The sequence below is a fragment of the Gymnodraco acuticeps genome, unplaced genomic scaffold (genome assembly GCF_902827175.1).
Source record: "Gymnodraco acuticeps unplaced genomic scaffold, fGymAcu1.1, whole genome shotgun sequence".
Taxonomy (NCBI): Eukaryota; Metazoa; Chordata; class Actinopteri; order Perciformes; family Bathydraconidae; genus Gymnodraco; species Gymnodraco acuticeps.
In genome coordinates this window covers 1,192,200-1,199,347 of record NW_022990225.1, presented here as the reverse complement: position 1 = coordinate 1,199,347, position 7,148 = coordinate 1,192,200, and positions in this window count along the sequence as shown.

The window sequence follows — 7,148 nt, the reverse complement described above, 5'->3', positions numbered from 1 at the left end:
CAGCGTGAAAATGGAAATCAAACATCTAGAAGTAGGATATATTAAACAGAATTTTCAGGCGGAAGGCAGCATGTAGTGTGGATATGAATGCAACATTATGTAGTGAGAATTCAAAATGGATAATACACGTATGTCTTCTTTTCATTGCATTTTCACAAAGATGAGGTATTCCAGCAACAACAAAAACATTTCATTCCTGACAGACGGATAGACTGTCAATAGTGTCATCAGGTGGAAAATGGAAATACAATTATAAGGGAGACTTTATAGAGTGGTGCAGTCCTAAAACCCGGAAGTAAGCTGCTTTCGGTTCCCTCGACAAATAAGCAATGCAATTTCTCCATAGGATTTTGGAAAATAGCTCGAAATAAGGTCTGTGGTGGACACAAAATTCAGACACGGATCACGTTTTGTTCAGTCGGATAATCTCCACATGTCTACCATACTTTTATAATTTTCAAATCATAAATCTAATCGATAGATTTATGATTCGAGCTATTTTCCAAAATCCTATATGGAGAAATTGCATTTCTTATTCGTCAAGGGAACCGGAAGCAGCTTACTTCCGGGTTTTAGGACGCGTCACTGCATCACTCTATATAGCATGAAAAAACAGGGGCAGCACATTTTGGAAAAGCTGTTGAAATTACCAATCGTGATGCTGTCTTTGGATTCAAAGTGCAAGCTTTTTGTACGTTGAGCCACCACAGAACAATAAGATTCAGAATTCTTCAGTGTCCATCACATTTACATATAATGGAAATGTGTCTTTGGCACTGGCAAATAAGATAAAATAACACTCACTATAAACAGTACAACGTACAATTCATACACACAAAAAGAGGGAAATTGCAACCTAAAGTGACTAAGTGGCAGTGTAGTAGAGAACTAGAGATAACTCAGTGTTGGCACTAGTTTTGTGTCTAGGTTCACCCAGGTGTGTCGGCCAGAACACCAGAATAGATGAAATGAGGAGCTAAGATGAGGCTTGACTTCTTTACTTATTTAGGCAGATACAGATATTTGTCTGTGTGTGGTTTTTCGTTCATTTACGTACACAATACGAAACTTAAGACGGCATAACTTTCCCGCAACTACTGACGCACATTATATGGAAGCAAACAAGAGACAGAAGTATTTGAATTGTATTAGACACCGAATTTATAGCATTGAAAATAATTACTTTGAAAATCATGTATCTGAATGTTTTTGCTACGTGCTACGTGCCACCCTGTCAGAGAGCAGAAGTGCGTCCCTTCTCCGGGCGGTTCACAGGCTGCGACAGGGGGCGACAGTGACAGCTTTAACTGTCATGCAGACTTTGAGTCTCATGGCGGCTGCTCACATTGTGGTCCCGCTGGGGTTACTGCATATGCGCCGCCTGCAGAGCAGGGTCGGCGCCAGGGGGGAGCTAGGGGGTGCTGAAGCACCCCCCAGGATTGCCAAAGCACCCCCAAGAAATATGTTTGTTTTTTTCGAAAATTATTATTATTTTTATTAAATTAGAAATATTATTGATTACATCAATGCAAATGTGAAACAAACACATTTTTTACCAAAAACATAAAGCCAACACAGGTGATATGATTAGGCCAATGGCCAGCACCCATTCGATTTTTGACCTACCCATAGGCTAAATTACTTTGACACTTGAGTGACTTCCTGTTAGCTAGAGCACCAAATTATTTGCTAACAGCAAAGTGAAAGATGGATCGTTTTTTAGTCCTTAAACGTCCACGTGTGGTGTGTGGTGTGTGTGTGTGTGTGTGTGTGTGTGTGTGTGTGTGTGTGTGTGTGTGTGTGTGTGTGTGTGTGTGTGTGTGTGTGTGTGTGTGTGTGTGTGTGTGTGTGTGTGTGTGTGTGATGTGTGTGTGTGTGTGTGTGTGTGTGTGTGTGTGTGTGTGTGTGTGTGTGTGTGTGTGTGTGTGTGTGTGATGTGTGTGTGTGTGTGTGTGTGGCACGAGCCATTTTGTGTGTGTGTGCGCGAGCGAGAGAGAGATATCTACCGGAGATCGTTGTGGTTAGCATCTGGTGCTAGCTAGCCAAGCTAACGGATATAAGGAGCTTTTTCAACAACAAGGTGGAGGGAGAACTCTCTCCTGTCAGACGGAGAGTCTCAGATAACCTCAGCTCAGGTGAAGTAAAGGGCTCTCAGTGTTTAGATAGTTAACTTTAGTCTAGTTATCTCAGTGGGTCTCAAACGGTTTGTTTTAAAAGGGTGCGTGATTTAAAAAATATCTATAAAGAAATAGAAAATCTGTTTACAGTTCTGTGTCATATGGATGTTGAGAGATGTATCCATAGATCTCTTAATGTTACTCTCAAAGTGCACCAGGTTGATGCTTTTAACTTCAATATTTAAAAAAATCTTCCCGGGGGAAACATGCCCCCGGACCCCACTAGAGGAGGTGAGGACCCCCCTAGAGGAGGTGAGGTCCACCCCCCAGTTGTAAAAATAGCACTTTACCCCTGCACACTGTGTGTGTGTGTGTGGGGAGTGTTGCAGTAGAACATTCAACTGTAGCGCTGGTGCATTAATGGGAAACCCTTAATGTTTGAGCACCCTCTATGAAACGTCAAGCTACCCCACAGCACCCCCCTAGAGAAAATCTCTGGCGCCGCCACTGCTGCAGAGGTGGTTCTCCAGCCTGCGTTTGGATCCCAAGAGGCACAAACGGCGGCTGATGACCATCCCCCCCTCAGTGGAGGGCAACCTCCGGTTTTGGGGGTCCCCGGATCACCTCCGGAGGGGGTCTCCACTGGGACGGATGACCTCCTACATCACAGTGTTCATGGACGCATCCAGAACAGGATGGGGAGGGACCTGCCTGAAGAGGGCTAAAAAGGTGGGCGCTGGGCTCTAACAGAGTCTCGACACAGCAACCTCCTAGAGCTACGGGCGGTAGTGTTAGTTCTCCAGCATTTCATGCCCCTAATTCAAGGGAGACATGTAATGGTCAGGAGCGACAACAGCACCACAGTGGCTTATATCAAAAGGCAGGGCGGAGTCCGCGCCGCCGCCTTGTTGGCCACAGCGGAGAGGCTGTGGTTATGGGCTTCAGCAACACATCCTCACTCCCAGGTCGGCTTATGTTGACGTTATGTCAAGTCCCCTGTGTCGGCTTTTTCCAACGCAAGGGGGGGCCCTTAGCGTCCATTTTCAGCTTTCCGGGATGTCCATATGCTTCTATGGACGCTCATGGAAGCACGGCGTTCGTTTGTGTCGACTACCCTTAAAGGCAATGTGAGCGTCCATTCTCATTGGATAACGGAGAATTGTACACCCGGAAGTAAGTATTCCCCTTACTGTCGATTGATTTTACAGGGATATCTGCACTACTCATCGACTAAAAAACACCAGATTATCCTTGTTAATTACACAACATTGATTGGTTTAAATTGTGTGCAATGCTTTTGTATTTTTCCCCTTCGATTCGGAGAAACAAATATTTTTTCGGAGTAAAGGATGGCAGAAGACACTACACTACCCAGAATCCCCAGCTATCGTTTGGACTACACCATGTGCTCTGTTTGACAAACCCCGTGATAGTCCTCAAGCTCTGTGATTGGAGAGTGTGCTCCGAGGGTTACGCTGAGCCTCGAACAGCACTTGAAATGGGATGGAACCACGGCAGACTGTCCAAAACTGGATTTGAACGGGTCCACCACGTCCCCCCCTCCCCCACCCCGTCCCTAGAACTACACATGCTGGCTATTCTGTTTCGCAACATGTTCTCTATCTATGGCACGTCTCTACTGGGAGTTGCAGTTTTAAAAGACGTTTTCGTATTTCCCATAATAAGAAGTTGCCAGTATTAAACTGTGTACATCCCTGGAGGTTTAGGGGATAGGAAACACTCACATTTAAAACATATAATTAATAAATGGGTGAAAATGGCTTGTGCCCATAATGGGCAGCATTACTATATATACACACATGCCAGCTAAGGTCAGAAGAGCTTTATTTAACAGCTGGTCTTATGTTTGTGACCCCTGTTGTTAATTGATAACATTACATTACATTAATTGAAAAGCCTGAAACATGCACTTGTCAAGGTTCAGAGGCACATTTTGCAAATATGGCAGTAGCCATCGATCAGCTTAAGATAAGATATACTTTATTGATCCCAAGTTGGAACATTTGCGTTACATAAGCATGTGTAACAGTTAAATATGCCGTGGTGTTTATTTGTAAATCATTTAGTATAATCAAACAAATTCTGTGTTTTATATTCAACAATTCTGTGTTCTTTATTTATTAATTGTTCAATACCTGACAAGGCCGGAGATTAAATATCTACATACATCTTATAAGAGTATAATACATTATGTATAATATCAGTTAAAATAAGTGCTTCAACATAGTTAACATTGCTGGAGGTATGCACAAATATTGATAGATGTCTTGTAATGCACTATTGAGGAACCTGCGACCCAAGTTTTTCATTCAATGCAGAACTACACCATAGTTGTGTAGGCCTATATGATATGTCAATAAACCTTAGGAAATCTTGAAAGGGATGTGCAAAATAGTCATTATATACAGTGTTTAATTAACTATTAGTAGAGAATAACGAGTAATTAATATACTTTATAGGGATCCTATTAATATCTAATAATAAAAATAATGAAATTCAATAACATGCTTTAACCACTAGGTGTCCCTTTATATCAGCTGTGCACCTTTATGGTGTAAATACAGCCTATCTACCAATTGGATCAAATATAAAAGTCAGCCGAATTAGTGTTGATACTGCAAGGAGACGTATTGTGTGAAAAGAAATGTAAGATGTTGTTTAATGGCTGATATATTTATGATCCACGTCACGTTTTCAGTTCCTCATGTTTGTCTAGAAGTCTTCTCATCAGGGCTCTATAAATACAGAACTACGGCAGATATGTAATATTTAATGCAGCCGAACCGTGTATTACAATGCCGGTATGTGATGACTTTCAAAGAGAAAAGCAAGCACACTCGGAATAAAGTATTATTTTTTTTTTTTTAAATGTTTTGGGTCTGTTTCCGGTATTTGTTAATGACGATGTGCTGTGAGATGTGAGACTGGAATTGCACCGGGGGAAATAACGTAGGCTATCTTTAGATGCGGATTTTGTTAAACTAATATGTTTGCGCTGTGGACCAACACTATACAGTGACGGGGAAGGGGGTAGCAATAAAGATAACACCATTAAACAGTTACACAACATAACAGAAATAATATCGATAGCAGCGTCCCTAGCAACCACCTTGGTAACAATGAAAACGTTATGGACGCAATTTCCTGAAGTAATCTTCATAATAACTAGCATACTAAAGATCATGTACATCCACTGCACACAGTAATCTGAAATAACAACTCATATTTCTCGCATCAAATGACATCAAAACGCATTTTAATGGCCAAACTAACTTTAAAATAGGCATTTTCCACCGAGAATAAAACGAAGTTCGGCCATGTTTTTTTTTTCTGCAGGGAGAAATTTGAAGATCACGTGACGTCAAACAGAGCACATGGTGTAGTCCAAACGATAGCTGGGGATTCTGGGTAGTGGAGTGTCTTCTGCCATCCTTTACTCCGAAAAAATATTTGTTTCTCCGAATCGAAGGGGGAAAATACAAAAACATTGCACACAATTTAAACCAATCAATGTTGTGTAATTAACAAGGATAATCTGGTGGTTTTTAGTCGATGAGTAGTGCAGATATCACTGTAAAATCAATCGACAGTAAGGGGAATACTTACTTCCGGGTGTACAATTCTCCGTTATCCTATGAGAATGGACGCTCACATTGCCTTTAAGGGTAGCCGACACAAACGAATGCCGTGCTTCCATGAGCGTCCATAGAAGCATATGGACATCCCGGAAAGCTGAAAATGGACGCTAAGGGCCCCCCCCTTAAGGCCCCCCCCCTTGCATTGAAAATGGACGCTAAGGCCCCCCCCCCCCTTGCGTTGGAAAAAGCAGACACAGGGGACTTGACCTAACGTCAACATAGGCCGACCTGGGAGTGCAACCCAGTCTCACGGCATTTCATGTTCACCAACACGATTTTTAATCTATTGATTCGTGTTCACCAACACGATTTGCCCCTTTTTTTTCGTGTTGCACAGCACGATTTTAAAAGCAATGTATTTCTACTGCCTGCAGCACGTCTTTTTCTCCGGTCGGGTCGTGGAAGACCGGAAGCTGTGTGGTTCATAAAAACATGTTCTTACTCAATATCAAGCCACAGTTATTGCTTTTATTTGAAATCGTATAATTTCGGACTTTTGTTGCCGTCTGTGAGGAAAATAAATGGGGCTCAGAGCCTCAGGATACTGAAATCTGTATTTTTAAAATCTTGTTTTCCTTCTAATTTGTTATTCTTTTCAAAATAACACACTGTTAATTACTCACCAATAACACACAATTATCCTTGCTTTTATTTATTGGTTTAATTCCATAATCTCTGGCTTTTTTGGCGTCCGTCAGGAACTGAATTTCAAAATAAAAATAACCGGAAACAGACGTAGGCATTTCGAGCGATTACCCAAGATCCTCAGCTATGGCTTTAAGCTCGCTTATTGGATGTTTTAGCCGTAATGCATGCTGGGATTTGGTGTTAATATGATATGAAATCCGGAAAACATTTTAAAAGAATAAAATAATACTTAATTCTGAGCGCTCTTGCTTTTCTCTTTGAAAGTAATCACATAACGGCATTGTAATACACGGTTCGGCTGCATTGTATATTACAGATCTGCCGTAGTTCTTTATGTATAGAGCCCTGATGAGAAGACCTTTGGAAAAACTGAGAAAATGCCGCCGAAACTGAATACTTGACGTGGATCATAAATATATTCAACAATTAAACAACATCTTCAATTTCTCTTCACACAATACGTCTCCTTGCAGTATCAACACTAATTCGGCTGACTTTTACATTTGATCTAATTCACAGATAGGTTATATTTACACCATAACGGTGCACAGCTGATATAAAAGGACTGTAGTTTTTAAAGATATTACTGATTTTCTTTGAATGTAAGAATGTAAATACTGAGTCTGAAATAGTATAGCAATATGCTGTAAAATTATGTGAAAGCATGCATAAAACTACACATCTTCAGATGTTGTACGAAAACATAAGTGTCCTACACTAATAA